The sequence below is a fragment of the Rhipicephalus microplus genome, unplaced genomic scaffold (genome assembly GCF_043290135.1).
Source record: "Rhipicephalus microplus isolate Deutch F79 unplaced genomic scaffold, USDA_Rmic scaffold_48, whole genome shotgun sequence".
Taxonomy (NCBI): domain Eukaryota; kingdom Metazoa; phylum Arthropoda; class Arachnida; order Ixodida; family Ixodidae; genus Rhipicephalus; species Rhipicephalus microplus.
In genome coordinates this window covers 2,022,201-2,040,040 of record NW_027464621.1, presented here as the reverse complement: position 1 = coordinate 2,040,040, position 17,840 = coordinate 2,022,201, and the positions used below count along the sequence as shown (strand labels likewise).

Genomic DNA, 17,840 nt, shown 5'->3' with positions numbered 1-17,840 from the left:
CATCTTGTTGCTTTTTCTGAATTTTCATATGAATAAAACTATCTCCCGCTGCTTGGTCTTGGCACTCTTCCTAAGGATGTTTGACTCGATGATGCCCGTCAGGTCGCTGATTCTCTGTGGTTTTTCTGCACATGAGTCTGCTGTAGCTGATAATTACTTAACAACGGCTTCCAGCTTTTTTTTTTTTAACACGAAAATACCGAGGTCCACAGAGGCTTTGCTGGCGTACTTCCATCACGGAAGTGACGTTGAAAATATTTACCAAGAGTTTGCAAAGAAAAAAACCAGAAGGCAAGCATCTGTCACGCGGAATCGAACCAGTAACCTCTAGGTTTTCAGCGCGCGGCGCTAACCACTACACCACTGAGCGTGCCTTGCCTAGAGTGCTCACCGCATACACCGTTCGGTTGCCCTCAGCGCTTCAAATCTTTAGCGCATTTTCTTCATCAGTGGCGAGACGGCACACTGGGCTCCATGAGACGGCACATTGAGCTCCAGGTTGTCGCCTCCATGAAACCCTGCCTACAAGGAGAGAGAGTGGTCTCTCCTAAGCGAGGGCTCATCGAACTTGTCACAAGGGAAAAGACAAAGGTCACTTCGCACGCTACTATGGCCGCTTTTACGAAAGGAGCACGCTGCTGACATGAGATGCAGGAATTATTGCGAGAGCTGTTCGCGCTTGTCCTGCGTATACTTGTGCTCCTTTAGTGTGTCTTTCTTTCTGCTTGATCATGCGTTTTTCTTTCTGTTTGAACAGTGCACTCTAAGTTTCGAGCTTGACAGTTGTTAGTCTGCGCTCGTTCTGCATATGCTAATTTCGTGCGTTATTTCTGCTTGAGGTATGCACTGCAAGTTTCGAGCTGCTTGCCATTCCTAACATAACTTTGCAATTTATTGCTGTTGCTGAAGCAATGCACAATAAATGCCCAACTACCTCTGTAAAGACACCTTTGACTTTCGTGTTATACCGATTCCTAAGTAGGGGTATCAGCCACGTTATTTTGTAAATATTCCGACCTCCGCCTGGATGCAACATTTCTTTCTCTCTTTTTCATCCTCCTGCTCCTATTTTTTCCGAGTTTCCGGAAATGCACGATGTTGGTTCCATGCAGAATCTATTTATTTTTAAATTTTTATGTGATGGGCACCTGCTAAATTTACAGCATTACAAGTAATGGGCCGTGAAGTATGCGACAATGTCTTTAAAAAATTCAGAACTCTGACTTGAAGATTCGGAACTTCTAACTTGAAGGGAGCAACTCTTTGTCTGCCATATCAGTTGAGTTTCCACGGAAGTTGAAAGAGGAGGAGAGGACGAGGAAGTAGCATCTAGGCCTTTCGCTTCTAAAGTGTTCTTGGTGACACTTTGGTTGCAACAAATCATCTACACAAATACAATTCAGCCTCTGCATTGCCTCATTCTTGATAAGACAACTATAGATACCACCCCACCAGTGCTTCATCAACCTAGCGAAAAGAAACACTTTCATGTTGCTATATATCATAAGCAAGTACTTGTGCATCCTTTGTAATTTTTTTTGCCTCGCAATTCCAATTCAAGGTACTCGAAAAAGATTAGAGATATATTGAAATTAGGAATCCTTTCCAATTTTCCCCTGGAATTTCGCATTAAACTATCCGAAAAAGATTTTAGAAATATACAAGAAAAATTTTCAAAACATTCCATTCCATTTGCACTCACACTTCAACATTCGAATTCGCTTGGCACCTAAAATTTGGTATTCATATAGCTCTAGTGTAATGTTGCCATTGCGATACACACATGAGGGGAATGAAAAGACAACTTGCCGCCGTCGGGAATCAAACCTGCAACGTACGATTATGCAATCGATGCTCTTACCAAATGAGCTACGGTGGTCGTGGTCCCCTCATCCAATTTGTGGGGTATTTTATGTGCATGGAAGGAGTGTTAGTACCACTCGCAGCATAGACAGCTCACGTCATGCGGGACATGATCGAGTAAGCCCTCGCATACAACTACCTGAAGTTTGCCGGAAAAGAATTTTCGCTACAAATGGGGGAGAGGATTTTGAGAGCTCATGTCTTTTTTTAACACAATGTTAATGAATACTGGTGGAAATCGAAGCCAAGACCAAGAAAGTACACGAGATGTTAATACATTCAAACCTCATTACAACAAAGTTACATCTTACATGAAAAAAAGTTTGCTATATCAAAAAATCCGTTATAAATGTCTATTTCTAACACTATATCTATTGCAACTTTTCTTCACTTACTTCATTATAACCAATTTTTTATTATATCTGGGTTCGTTATATTGAGATTTGAGTGTAGTACTTTTTTAAGCTCTTTCAGCGAACTGGGAATGCGGAAACATGCACAAAAGACGCAGAAGAGCCACACAGCCTGATTGCTCACTCGTGCTGTGTGGCTCTTTTCTGTCTGTTGCGTGTTCCTGCCCTCCCAGTTCGCTAAACGAGTACGAACTACCAACTAGGCCACCTTTCTGTACTGTTTTAAGTGTACCGTAGAAATTCTGACTGAGACGTAAATAAAGTAAAGGTGTTATTGTGTCATAAAAGGAGCAATGAACTCATACCTGAAGATATTTTGTCGCCGGGCCAAACCAGACAACGCCGGGCCACTATAGTGCAGTGATAAATCGCCTCCTCGTGAAGGTACTTGACTGCTTTACGGTATACCTCACTGAAGGAATCCACCAGCGGAGTCTGCTCGCTGAAGAATGTCCGATAGGCATCCAGGAACTCGTCGTGACCTTCTCTGCCATCTCTGCCACTGCAATCAGGTGTAGGAACAGCAGTTTCATGCTTCGAAGCAGACTACTATCACCCCTGAGCTAACATTTCCTTCACTAATAGTTTCAAGTCCTTGAAAATCATGCCCAATGCACAAGGTAGCAAGAAGCTAGCACTGACTAAGATTGTCTGGCTTTGTTTACGTTCAACAAAAGCATCAACCTTGACACACGAACCTAGACAGAAACCTCAAAAGTTCCTCTTTAACACTACCCAATATTATGTATCTGAATGGAGATGAAATTATTACAATACATGCTGGACCTCACAATTCAATAAGTATGGATGAATGGGCCTTGAAAGTTGCTACTTAACGTTACCTAAATCTTACGCGGCTGACTACTGATGACACTACTGTAATACATCAGAGATTGAACAATTCAATCAGTGGGCATGAACCTTGAAAGTTGTTACTTAAAAACGTTGTCTATATCTACTAATCTGATTGGTGACAAGGTTATTAGTATATGTCCTAGATTGAACCTGTGACCAAGCTTGGCATCGCTATACTTTAGCTGCTATCAAGCTACCGTGACATCAGGTTTCATTTCAGCACAATCTACCCAATACAAGATGACATGGAAAACAAATCTTTTGCAGATTCCACGACAACTCGGGAAGGCCAGCATAAAAACTGACTAAGAATGAAAAGCTCCGAATTCGTAAAATGTCCAAAGCTCTACAAAAACCGATTGCAAACCTGTTTAGTTTTTTATATGCACATTGCTCCTACTTGCTTTATTTGTGAAACAATGATTAGGCTGACAGCGAAGCATGAATTGCTTCTCAACTGACCTAACTGTAACAAAGAAAGCTTTAGCTTTGCACATGAAATGCAGTCAAGATTGGTTTAATCTTCACATGCTTTATACAGCCTAGAAATAGTACAAGGTGAAACTGTAGAGCCGTGAAACATTACTACTGAAAAAACCTAAAGTGAACTTACATTCACAGACAAGTCCCAGAACATGCATGGCACTTCAGTATTTACCGATTTCACCATACCGCCCTATCTGTACAACTTAATGCAACTCGAACGTACTACTGTATATTTACTTCAAAAGGCAATAAAAATTCATGTCGTGCCTTCCATATGCCTTCAAATCGTTACTGGAATGTAATTTATATTCCCACTGAATACCGCATCAATGTAAAAGTAATCATTTTGGTGTCTGATGTGCTGCGATTCAAGTGTGGCACACAAGCCCGGAAATGCTACCTTCCATCACCTGCCTTAATAAAATAAGTGACCACAAAGTAATTCATGCCACTTTTGCTCTAACCCAGGTTGTGCATCAGTCACGTGGGAAAATCATTCGAGAGAATCGTGCCATTAGTTTCATTCATTTCGCCTCTTCATACAATTTCAGAGTAACATCTTTCAAAGCGGAATCAGGCTTACTAACAATTTATCACCGACTCCTCATTGCTAGTTTATCATTATTTCATAAGTTCTACCACAGCGCACTATAACAACCACCGTATATTTCGTCACCATCACACACATCCTATCACATTGTCACCCCATAAATGTTGCCTGTCCTCATGCTCGCACAGTCACCTTCGCCTCTTCATCTTTTTCTCGAGCAGGGAAGGACTGGAACGACCTTGCACAAGACATTGCCAACTCAAGCCCTCGTTGCAAGACGATGCATGAGGCACTACATGCTGAGCAACTCCTTGCGTGATGAAATGAATGAGACGAGTAAAAAAAAGAGCAAGACAGCGTGTTGACTCACTGCAATGGTACGCCTATCAGACGTGAAGTTGTTCTCCAAGGATCCCACTTGCTTTTCCTTGTAACGATTCGTCATGGACTCGTAATGAGCGTTCTCCTCTTCCGTCAACGAGGTCTGTTAGAGCTCATAGAAGTAGAACCGACATCACTGAACGGTGGAGCACCATTCAAGGCATTAACATAAGACAACTTCTAAAGACGTACGGAAAGTAGGAAGACCCACAGCAACGCATAACGAGCGTGGAACCTCAGCGTTCATGTTACGAAACTGCTTGTGACAGAAAACAACGCGGAGAGGCTCGCGCCAAGAGCAACGTATTTCCCTCCTTCTACGTATTTCTACCCGTCTAAAGTCTATTTTGCCCCGGCTGTCCTTGAACCCCAGTGCTTTGCAAAACTCTGCGCGCTCTTTACAGAACATTATCAGGTGTTCGGCAGTTTCTTTTTCCTCTCTACACGCACTGCATACCGTGTCTACCTCTTCGTCTTTGGCCCGATAAGTCCTGGTCCTGGCCTCAAACAGTAGAGAACTACCCCGAGTATTATCGTAGATCCTCCTTGACAGTATCCTGCTTAGGAGTTCGATAGATGTGCAAACTTTTTAATCATGCCAGTTCTCCACATGCCGGTCTCCGTTTCCTACACCTTCTTCTTAACCGATACTTCTTTTTGATTTGGCCCCCTGCACTTTTCTAAGTACTTACCCGTCAATTTTCTGGTTCTCTTCCTGGATTTGGTATCGACATTTCTCTTGTACAAGTACCTGAAAACCTTCCTAGTTCAATGCTCCTCCCCCATTTCTCTCAATCGCTTCTCAAAATTCATCTTGCTGTTAGCTTCCCTGCCCTCAAATGATGTCCATCCCATGTCACCTTGTACTGCCTGATTATGTGTATTCCCGTGAGCTTCTAAAGCGAGCCTGCCTATTCCACGTTGATGAATTTCTAATCTTGCTTGTACCTCTAATCTCATGCACAAGACCGCATTGCCAAAAGTCGGACCAGGAACTATGACGCCTTTTCATATATATTCCTCTCACAACATCATACCTATTGTAATTCCACAGTGCGCTAGTTTTCATCACCGCTGCATTTCTGTTACCTTTGGTCATTACGTATATTTCGTGTTCCTTTAGGTACTCCTTGTCATTGCTTATCCATTCACCCAGAGATATTTGTATTCATCTCTTATCTCTAGCGTGACCTTCTGTATCCTAAGCTCACCACCTTCATTACCATTAAAAATCGTGACTGCTGATTTTTCTTTACTGAATCTGAAAGCTAACCCATCAACCTTATTACCGTAGATATTCATCAATCTCTGCAAATCTTCCTTGTTCTCGGTCAGTAGTACTTTATCATCTGCGTACGTCAATGCTGGTAATGCCTGTTCAATGAGTTTTTCTTGTTTGATGAAATAGAGCTTGAGGCCAAGTCCACTCCCCTATAGTTTGGCCTCTAATCTTTATAGGTACAACACGAATAACAAGGGTGACGGAGGACACCCCTGCCTAAGCCCCCCTTTTATCTCTGTAAGCTAGGATGCCTGTTTTTCCCATTTTATAACTATCTTGTTACTTTTATAGATATCCTTTAAAGAATTAGCGACTCCATCTCCCACACCTAGTGTGTCCAGTATTCCCCACAAGTCCTCTTGAACCATGCTATCGTACCCTCCCTTGATATCCAAAAATGATAGCCAGAGAGACCTGTGTTCCTTTTCTGCTATTTCGATGCACTGCATCATTGATAATGAATTGTATTCCAACCTCCTGTGTTGCTGAAAACCATTCTCTAGTTCCCCCAGCACCCCGTCATCCTCTACCCATGCCTGCAGTCTCTCCTTCATAATCTGCATTGCCAGCCTGTAGACCACTGGTGTCACTGTTACAAGACGGTAGTTGTTTTTGTCAGCTTTGTCCCCCTTTCCTTTATAGATCATGCTCATCCTGCTATGTTTCCATCCATCGGGGACTTCACGATTGATTATTGTTTTGCTCGCTGCCTCTCTCAAAGTCTGCTTAGACTTGGGACCCAATGCATTTATCAGAATAATTGGGATGCCATCAGGGCCTGTTGATGTACTTCCAGGAACCATTTTTTTTTAGCCCTTTCCCACTGTCTTTGTGAAAATGGAGCCACTGCACCACTTGATTCATGCTTGTCTATTAAGGTGCATAAAGCACATCCTTGTTGAAATTTTTCTGTCAGCCTTGTTCTTATATTCAATAGCTTTGTCCCCTTCTAGGCTAACACCTTGAGCTACAGTTATAAACTTCTGCTCTAGGCTTGTCTCATTTCTAAGGGAGTTTAGATGGTCCCTAAATTTTGCAGCTGCCTTTCTATCTTTTCATGCACTTCTGCCACACTCCGAGCCAGCTTTCTTTTTTTGTCTTGAACGCACACTTGAACTGCGCGAAAGCGTTTATTTCATCGTCGACCTTGTCCTTCGTGACAAGAAAAACTCGGCAGCAAGAACACTTTAACTTTTGACAACATCACGCTTGGCATTGCAATCTAGAAAATGCCGTACGTCCAACAACTGTAATCCGCACATCATACTGAGAAACTTTATGGCGCACACACTCAGATGAAGCTGCGGCGCGGTGGACGGCCGCGCTAGCTCCAACCACCAGGTTCAACTAAGCATCCAGCATTCACATGAAGCAGCGACGACACTCCAGTCCTCCTTGTGAGTGGCCTAGGCCATGGCCACGATTTCATCGGAGTTTGCACTACCTACATACACACAGCGCAGGCGGTTACTATATCGTGGTGGTAGTGGTTAGAAGATGAGAAAAGGCACCTAATCTCTGCAACCCGGTCGGGAGCACGGCGCAGTGCCTATATCGCAGTGTTTACCTTTCGCAGCCGCAGTGCCCATAACGCCCCCTGTATTTAAAATACTTGTAATAAGTATTTAAATAACAAACCTAGGCTGATTGACTCGTGAAACACCTGCTTAGTAAACTTTTTGTAGGTTTAACGCATTACACACGAATAATTTACACATTTACTTAGCTTTAAGTAATAATTTTTAAAGTGACGTCACTTCCGTGCGGTGCAGAAGTCGTGTGGGTGCTGGATGCTGCACCGCGCGGTGCAGGCGACGCTGCCTATTCGTTTTTATCCACGCGCTGTTTTCGGTTTCGACTTTTTTTGAAGCATAAATTTTGATGTAGAAAAAATTCCATTGAAGGTAATTTTGCTTTTACGTCAACATGGTAACGCGTGTTTAGCGACGATAAAGTGTACCGCCATCAATCGTTGTTATCGTTTGTCTGCCGTTCGTCACATTGAGTTCATCCTGTGGTTCATCGCTCGATCACAAACAATGCGCAAGGCGGGTAGCATAAACCTTCGCAATGCCTCCGTGTGTACAATGTTATCACAGCGATCAGTTAAAATACTTTTGCTAGTTATGTGGCACCGAACAACAGGTGCAAATATTACGTTTGATACGTGCAGACAGTGAGGTATGGAGAGCCCGACGCCGGAAGAAAATGCGCCCCGATGCAAGGATCTGCCGGTAAAAATTGATCTTTTCGTAGCCGTACAAAATGTCAGTCCTCCGAGTGTCCAACGCGTTTTGCTGTTTCTGAGGCAGGTTGCTGTAATCGCATTTGTTTGATGCGTTAAGAATATACGAAAATTTTGGATCTGTAGGATTGCGTTGAATAAGTGAAGCACGTAAATGCTCATAAACCTTTTCTTTCGTCGCAGCAGAATGACCCATCTCAGATCCAGAAGGCCATCTCAAATGTATCCACTCAGATATATGCACAGCGAGAAGTATCCCGCAAAGATGACATCTTGCGGCAGCTCAACATAGTAAAATCGCACAGGAAATAGGTATGCAGTGAGGTAATGTGATAGCTGCGCCATAACTGTGACAACTTGCTACATTCTACTTCATTTTGGCGAAAACATGATTTTTTGCGCCAAACATATCCCCGCGCATCAAACAGTTTTGGATCCTATAAAAACGTTGGCGTTTTCCGAAAGTTTGGCAGCACACCTGCAAATAAAATAATGAAACTATAAAACCAAGCACTGCATTGCCTAGATGTATCCATGAAAGAGAAACACTTACCAAGTTTTTTTGCTTTCATGGTGTCTCATCTGAAACCTTCTTGCTGTTTTTGACACAGTCCAGTGATGAGTTTCTCATACGTTTTTCGGGTATATGGTGACAACTGGCTCAGAAGTTTATCGTTGAGCAAAACTGATGCTGCAATGATTTGTGTATTGCATGCCAGCAGGAAAATTCATAATCTGTCATATATGTGAACACGTTTGGCATTGAGGCATACCATGAGCCATTACAAGTACAACGTACACAGTCCAATTATAGAAGCTCCACACACTAAAAAGCCATGAATATTTTTTTATTAGACTACCTACTCACCATTTCATTTTAACAATATAAAATAATTACATAAACATACAAAGTATATATATATATAATAAAATATTTCAATAACAAGCTATTGTTTGGGAGCCATTTACAAAAAAACTAAGAGCCATTGCACTCTATAAGTAGTGGAGTAGAGCACAGCAATATCGAACTGACGTTATCGAAGGAGCACCGGAAGCTGGGGCTGCGCTGGTCGCTGAACTTGACCCAATAAACTGCAGCTTCAATCGACAGTCCGCTAGGGCTAGACATCGATAATGGCTCCCAAGCTATAAAAATTTACCAAGAACATGCTGGTAACTGTGCCCATAGCAGGAAGCACAAGGTGAGAGTACCATCTGAAGAGGTTAATTTGTGGTTGGAGGTGCACGTGCTCAGCAATTTTCGTTTTTCCCCAATGAGCTGACCAAGAAAAAGGAAAACAAACAAACATGATGGAAATTGTGACACAACGCCAAGAAGATAGCGGCTTCAAAGGTGGTTGGCTTGTAGAGCTCTTTCCTATTCCTTTTCTTAATAGACAGAGTGCATTCTGTACCTCTAATCTGAGCCGAGAGTTGTGAAAACTTCACAACATCAAAATGACGAAGCGGAAAAACCGGAAAGAGAGGCTGTGCTGCTGGCTGAGCTCCCACTAATCAGTAGCAGCTGGACTGTCCACTGCAAGAACACATCGAGAAGAGTTGCACCGGCAAAGTAATGCATTTTATGTTCTTATTTCCAGTTCCGGTGACCAACGGAAGCGAAGAGATATTATTGTGTGGCGATGGTGACGGTGTGGGAACTCTCAGTACGGTGGCGACGGCACGAGCAAAAATATGCAGCAGCGGCACAAACCTCTACGTGGAAACGGCAGAAATGTTACTTTAAAATCTGTTGAAAATAGTTTTTTTAACATCGCTCTTCAACTTTCATGACTGATAAAGCACAGCTTGTTGGTATGACATATTGCAATTAGGTCGCCTTTTTGTGTTTACAGCAGCAAAAAAAGAAGGAAGATCAGTTGAATTTAAAACATGTTTAAAATTTTATTAGGTCTGCAGAGTCACTGGCACAATGCTTCCGAAAAAAATGCAAGGCTGGTAAACAGAATGTTGCAACTCCGAAAGAATGCTCCTCAGTTGTAAAATTCTGCAAAGCGAATGCTGCTCTCCTCACAGCTGCCGTCTCGTCTGCACCAGTCCACGATGATGTATCCCATCGTATTCCCAAATGTCTCGCTGTGTTCTTCCATTTATTTATTACTGCATTAGCCAGCATTGAGGCATTCAAATTTAATTAATAATTTCAATGTTACACAGCTACACCACAGAACTGTATATAATAAACTGCATACATTTACATGTAATCGACTTCACGGTTAGATAATCTTGCAATTTAACAATTCCAAGCAAGAACCCTTTCTCGAGTAATCCCGGCTTCCCATGCCACAGCTACTTTGAAATTTTTCTGTCATTCCAAACCCGATCAAGCAGCATATCCACAGTGCGTTCCTTTTAAATCCTCCAATTCTACTCAGCTGCTCAATCTCTAAGCACCTCAAATTTGTCTTCAAAATTTCATTTTGTTTTGGCCCGCATAATGATCGCACTCCATACTTAATCGAATACACACAGGACGACTTTCAGGGTGCCGTGAGCAAATGGCCTTCAAGATCTGTATTCCAAAATGGTACCTATCACGACAAAGTAGACAGCGAAAGTAAGCCATCCAAGATCTGTGTTTATTACTAAGAGCTGTTGCATTTCTCCATCAAAGGCCCTTCCATGCCACACTTCCTGTGGTACAATCGCATTGTCCCCTGCTGCAATGGTCTAGTAGATAAACAACTCTGCTGCTGACGCGTACGTCGCGGGATCGAATCCCGGCTGCATTTTTGATGAAGGTGAAAATGCTGTAGGCCCGTGTGCTGAGATTTGGGTGCCAGTTAAACAATCCCAGAAGATCAAAATTTCTGGAGCCCTCTTTTATGACGTCTCTCAATATCATACGGTGGTTTTGGGAGGTTAAACCCCACATATCAATAATTTATCGCATTGCGTTTGTGTAGTGGGCGATCATTGTAATGTGCTAAGCCATAAATAACGGTGAAAAAACTTCTGAAGAAGTCCACAAGCACTCAGCTTTTTTCCCAGTGGGAAAACCATCTTGAATTGTTTCAAGAAAGCACCTCCCTCCACTTGGTCGGCAATTTTGACTTGATGGAGGAGGGGGAATGCTTACTCGGGATTCTACGCTACACCTTTAGGCAAAGGAAACTATAATGGGTGAGAAAAGTTATACACTTGAGAGCTAAAGAGTGGGACAAAACTTTGACTAAAGAGAGAGTGATGAAACCCCTTAGAAATTGTATGGCAGGACAGTGAAATGCATGTGATGTTCAATTCACATCACCCATAGGAAATAAAACATGCCAGCTGGAGCGTCTAGCACCCTGAAACTCCGCCTTAATAACCTCCAATATTTATACGAATAGAAATTGATGGTCGCAAGATGAACCCTCTTCTCCCCGTCGGATGCCTGGCTCATATACACCGAATTTCGCGATTATAACACACTAAATGAGTTTTAGGGCTCATTCAGATACCCATTTTTAAATTGCATTATCGATCTCGTAATTGTTAATTGTATGGGAACATATATTGGAAACACATCAACTGCGAACACCCTCGGATGGTAACATTTACTAGCATCCATCATAATCACTCTTCAGTTTTCACAAAAAAAAAACCGCAAAAAGATGCTGACAGGGTCAAGCTCCACCATACTTTAGCAACCGAATTGAAAAGAGGCTACTATGTGTAAGCACTGGTAGTAAATTTATATCACGCCAGTAACAAACCCCTTTGACTTTTTCATCAGTTCTTGCAAGCGTTCTTCTGTCATCAAGTGTGCTTTCCGTTAGCCCCAGAAATAATTAAAAGCACTGCATTTTGTAAAGGATTCAGAAGATATCCACTACCAAGCTTTACCACACCAACCTCTCCTTCATAGTCACCGCTGTTGCATACAGAAGAAAACTAGTCAAGTAGTGCAACAGATTTCGAAAAGCAATATTTAGAGTGTAAACCAACACCCCGTGAAAGTTCTAAGGTATAAAATTAAAGGGCCATATCATTCTATATTTGTTAAGCTCAAAAGGTCAATTATGTGAAAGTTATCAATTGTAATTTAGTAACAGCACAACTATTCTTGGAGAGAGAAGTGATGGCCATTTTGAATTAAGTAATTGTAATCGAGTTCTTTTTTTTTTTTTGTAACATGTATGAAAATGCGAAGGACAATATGAAAGATATTTCTTGTGTTAGTAAATGCTTTTACAGAATTCCCAGATTTGCTGTTTTCTACTGTATATTTTCCCCACTAACAGCCACAACAGTTTTAATTCAAATGGCCACAAAGTGTGTAAACTGCACATGCAAGTGTCAGTCTGCTGTATTCCACTTCATCGCAAGAGCCACGTTTCCATCTTCCACCTTAGTCTTGCAATGTGCGAATGAACTTTACACCGAGTGCAAGTAACATTCATCAGGGGCATATTATGACGGACTGTCTCCAAATGTGCCCAATGCGCAAAACTCTGTTCCAATGCACTCGATTTTTTTACTTACTAAATGAAAATATATACTGTCTTGTGCTGTGAATTTTTGAGTAAATTATCTCATTTGAAGTGTAATAAAAATATTTCTGAATTTAGTCATGTATTTTTACATAAAAGAAAGCTCAAAGTATATGCAGATTTTATTATTAGTGGTACTCATATCAAGCAAATAAAGAATTATATTTTTGACAAAGGTACTGGAATGCAGCCTATCAAACTGCTTATCAAGCATGGTACTAGTAAGTTCAGCAAGGTAATTGTCTGCATTCATTTGCCGCATGCTCAGATTAAATGAAGGTATTTAAATATACAGAAAGTTCCAGTGATAAAAGTTTGATCCCTATTGCTTTCCTTCAGGCCCTATTTTGACAGAATTGGCAAAAACAACTTTAGTTTACACGTGTATGCCCCCCCCCCCCCCCCCCCACCTAAAGGGGCACTTGGTGATTGGCTGGGCAAACTGTATTATTGACAACCCATTTGTCACAGAACGAGCTCTAACTTTCCTAAATCTTGGTAGCAGTGAAACTCTACCCTGTTAAGATGTTGCACTGCAATGACGACCGCTATAATGGTGATCCACTAACACTGAGAATTGCAAATATAGTCATCAAAAAGTGTTCAAAGATGTCGCACCCAAGCACAGAAGTGCTCTGGAAAAATTAAGCGACATGTCTACTTACACTGCTTTTATTTCGTTTTCCACGCCCTTTCGTAGTTGCCGCTGGCTGGTCAGGATCGTCCTTTTTTACTCTTTCTAGCAAAAATAATAAAAGCAAGCCCATGAGCACACATAACATTTGATTTGCTCAGCATTATTACGGCGCAACTATATATTGAGCAAAACCAAATATTTTTGCATTTTCCATTTGAGCAATTTCTGAATGCAAAGATCAAATAAATTTTACAGATTAAGTTGCAAGTCATAAAAACAGCTACAAAATAAACAAAAATTTTGAAGAGTGAGCCTACTCGAAAACTATATTTAAAAATCGTGCCACACGGGAACAAGAAATAACATTAATTAAGGTCTGCAAGGTTTTCTCAACAGGTCTACACATTTTGAGCTAACAAGAGCAATGCTTCATGCGCTCAGGATCGTATCTCACAAGGGTTAGATTGCGACTCACTGCAAAAAGGGCTCAACTTTAAAAGTGAATAGGAAAAATTTTTATGGTAGAGTGCTCTCTATTAGGTAAGTAAACAGTTGTAAACGACTAGAATTTGCTAGGTGGCCTGATGAGGGGCACTTTGAGTTCTGAATGGCATTCTTTTCGGAAGAGTCACTAAGTCTCAATTTAGTGGCATGAGACCTTATGATGTCTGTAACATTGATTTCTGAAGTGAGCAATATTAGCGTAAAAAAACAGTCATTCCTATGAGTCTAAAATACAATAAAGGTTAGCAAAGTTTAGAAATAAGCACACTATGGTGCCATTAGCGCGAGTTTGTTGGTGTCTTAAGACGGTGCAAGAGGCTATTGCACACTTGAAGCAACATGGTGCCTGTCATGTTGAAAAATCCTCTTTATGCTGAATAGCTCACAAAGTAAAAATAAAAGTCTACCATGAGATTAGTTAAAAGCCAAATTTAAAATATTTCTAACATAGTAGACGCTATTTCAAATGTTTTAAGATCACTACACTGCATGAACTGCAGCATCAACAGCTGCATGCTGCTGTCGAACAAGTTCCGGCGGATACAATCAGTAGCAAATGGCATTAAGAGGATATGCTACTGGAAAAATGCAAGTCTTTTCCAAAATCACATATTTTTATATCCGTACTTGCTTTTGCAAGTTTAGTTTCTGTACTTTCGTTATCATGCTTATTCAAACCGATCACCGGTGATCGACGCTTTTCTGTCATCGATTTCGGCATGTTAAATGTTTTTCTCGTGCTCCCAGCACTTTCTAGTCGTTAGTTGAGCCACTCAATAAGAATGTTTGTGAATTTGTCTACTTGGGCAACATAGAGACTTTTTTGCAGACTTTAGCGCAAACCATTGTGCGTGTGTAGTTGGAAAAATGCACTAGGTTGGCGAACTAAACAGAAAAGCGTGATCCTCAATATTATGCTACAGTAATCGAAGTTCTGTAATGAAAAGAAACTTTGCAAGCCAAAAGTTGAATTGATATGTTAGCTTCACAATTTGACCGAGTTGGGCAATAATTATTGTCGGAATATTATGCCAGCTATTTATTTATTTATTTATTTACAGGTACCTCAAAGACCCCAATGAGTGGGGTTTTACATGAGGGGTGTTGAAGCTCGAAAATTACACAACTGATCAACAAAAAAAAAGAAAACAAAAAAAGAAAACAAAAACTGCACGAGCGTATCACGAAAGGGTATCAAGCACGCTCTGTTAATAAAAAGCATACAATGCCAACCAACGAAGCATAAAAAGCATACAATGCCAACCAGCGAAGCAGATAACACCACTAAGGATAATCGCATACATGACACAAAAATAATCAGTACAGAAGTTTTTCAACGGCAGCTTTGAACAGAGTCGGGTTTGTTTTGGTGACGACACTTTCAGGAAGGCTATTCCATTCGGTGGCTGTCAGAACAGGAAATGAATTTAGATAGGCATTCGTGCGTGCACGAGGTGGGTATACTGCTTTTGAGTGGTTGAGGCGATTTGATGGGTGGTGAGCAGTTTTTATGTGGAGGCTTTCGCATGATAACGAGTTGTAGAATTTGTGGAAGAGGCAAAATCGTGCTACTGTACGTCGTGTTTTGAGTCTTGGCAATTTAGCTTTACGTTTAAGAAGTGTTACGCTTGTGTGGTATGAATAATCGGAAAAGATGAATCTGGCCGCACGGTTCTGAACGGATTCAAGGATGGTACTTGAATTTGTTTGTGGTAAGTCCCAGACTGCACACGCGAATTCCAGCTTTGGGCGAACAAGCGTTTCGTAGGCCAATAATTTAACTGTGGACGGAGCCAGGTTAATGTTACGTCGGAGGAAGCCCAGCGCGCGATTTGCATCACTGGTAATGCGATTTATGTGGGATGACCATGTAAGGTCATGAGAAATAAGAAAACCTAGATATTTAGTGGACGAGACAGGAAATATAGCGGAGCCACTTAAAAAATATTTGTACGTGGAATAGGAGTGACGCCTGTGGAATGACATGATGGATGTTTTGTGAACGTTTAGCACCATGAGCCATTTGTTGCACCATTCGTCTATCTTCCTTAGGTCTTGCTGGAGTGCTGCGTTATCACTGGGATCGATAATGGGGCGATAAATGACGCAGTCGTCTGCGAACAACCGAATGCTTGAAGAAATATTGTCTAGTAGGTCGTTAATGTATATGAGAAAAAGTAAGGGCCCGAGGACCGTCCCTTGAGGAACACCTGATAGGACAGAAGATAAGGATGAAGAACTGTTGTTAGCGTAGACAAACTGCTGTCGGTTAGTTAAAAAGTTTGAAAGCCATGCAAATACATGTTCGTCAAGATTTAAATGTGAAAGTTTAGATAGCAAACGCTTGTGGGGAACTTTGTCGAAGGCCTTCTCGAAATCTATGAATATAGCATCGACGGGGACGTTAATGTCTAATTTAGAATTAATGTCACTTAGGAAGAGTGCCAATTGAGTGTCGCAGGAGAGACCTTTTTGGAAGCCATGTTGATTAGGATGAAAGAACTTTGCGGATTTCAGAAAGCTAGCTATGTGCGTGTAAATGATATGTTCCATTATTTTAGAGCAAACACATGTAAGAGAGATTGGACGAAACGCGTTATCTGAGGCTTTCTTGGGGACAGGTACCACTTTTCCTGTTTTCCAATCTTGGGGAACAGAACCTGTTGAGAGGGACTGCTGGAAGATATGGCTAAGAATGATGCTAGAGAGGTGTTTGGTGTTTTTAAGAATTTTTGCATTTATGCCGTCGACGCCTGAGGCCGAAGATAACTTCAAGGAGTCGATGACGTTTGAGATGCCGTGTGGTTGAAATGTAATGCTGGGCATGATGGAGTGCAATTTAGTAGAAAGGGACACAGGGCCGTCGTCTGGCTCACGGGTGAATACTGAGCAGAATGTGGAGTTAAGGGACTCGGCAACCTTGCAGTCAGGAATAGCAGTTCCTGAGGAGTCAAGCAAGGAAACTGTAGGGTTTACGTGTTTGGGGTTAATGGTCCTCCAGAACTGCTTAGGGTTAGTGCGAATCAGAGCTGGCAGTGTCGACGAGAAGAAGGTGCGTTTGGATTTAGACAGGAGTGAATCGAACTTTTTCGATGTTGCTCTATATTTATCCCATGTGCGTGGGTCAGTGGATGTTTTTGCCGTTATAAATTGGCTATTTCTTTTTCTTTTGAGCCGTTTTAAAGATAGTGAATGGCATTCAATAGAGAGCTGTTGCTAGAAGTCAAGGAAAATTAAGTCTGCAAAAAAATATTTTCCCAAATTCGCCACATGTATAAAGTTTGCAGGTGATTCTCACTGCAAGTTTCCAGCCGCTTTGGTTTTGCTTGTATCGTTATATCAGACACAGGGTCACATCTAGTGTCAGTAGTTGCTGCTTCTATTATGAGGTCTCGATGCGCACATGGGCGGCCATCAGTGCTGCAAAACACATGGGCCGCTTGAAACTGTCTTGCGACCCCACCTGAATTGAGTGAGAACGATCTGAGATTTCGTTGATGACAGCACCTCAGCTTCATGTTTTATGGGGGCGATGTTTTGCAACAGCCTGAGACATCCGTCGCCGATCATGGGTTTGTTTTCTTTACATTCACAAGTTGTCTCCTCCGCCGTAAGTGCATGTAGCTTCTGTTTGTTGTGCATAATCTTATAGTTACTCAGGTTACGTGCGTGGTCCACACTTTGCTAGGACACGCAACACTGTCCTTTTTTCATTACGATATGCCCAAGGATGCAAAGAATTATGCTTGCATGCATATATTGCAACGCCAACCTATGAGGAGTGAGGTAGCTCATGTACACGTTGGTATCAGAAGCATGTACACGTTGGCAGTCCAACTTCAGTAAGGTCATTGAAAACTTCATTGTATGATGAGTTTTGTCAAGCTGATATCGCATCTAGGCAGTTGTCGTGCTTATTTTGATTCAAGGAAAATTAAGTGAACAATGTTGGTTCTATCTAAGTTGAAATCTACTTTCTCGAAACCCGCACTGAAATGGGTCAAGCAAATTATTTGTTTCAAGAAAATGTACAAGTCGGCAGTTTATCATTTTTTCGAAGACTTTGCACAAGCAGCTTGTATGCACAAGCAGCTTGTATCCAAGAAAGCCAACTGTATTCCCATTCAA

The 17,840-nt window shown here is 41.6% G+C and overlaps 1 protein-coding gene and 1 long non-coding RNA gene across 7 annotated transcripts in view; one reads left to right on the top strand and one right to left on the bottom strand.

The window, feature by feature from the left end:
- LOC119177263 (uncharacterized) overlaps window positions 1–12,922 on the bottom strand; it is a 26,452-nt gene extending 13,530 nt beyond the window's left edge. Inside the window, exons 1-3 of one of the 3 annotated variants that reach the window (XR_012889312.1) lie at window positions 8,629–12,922; window positions 4,538–8,553; window positions 2,582–2,778 (exon numbers count right to left, since the gene is read on the bottom strand). This is a non-coding gene — a long non-coding RNA (uncharacterized LOC119177263). Of the gene's footprint in view, window positions 1–2,581; window positions 2,779–4,537; window positions 8,554–8,628 lie in introns of those variants that run through there. The other 2 variants (XR_012889313.1, XR_005110560.2) reach the window with 2 other exon arrangements.
- The window catches only part of LOC142788233 (protein fem-1 homolog A-like), a 26,001-nt gene continuing 16,086 nt past the window's right edge, over window positions 7,926–17,840 (top strand). The window contains exon 1 of one of the 4 annotated variants that reach the window (XM_075884822.1): window positions 7,926–8,064. The gene's annotated coding sequence lies outside the window, so the exon portion shown is untranslated. Of the gene's footprint in view, window positions 8,065–14,851; window positions 15,167–15,219; window positions 15,425–16,202; window positions 17,285–17,840 lie in introns of those variants that run through there. The other 3 variants (XM_075884824.1, XM_075884823.1, XM_075884826.1) reach the window with 3 other exon arrangements.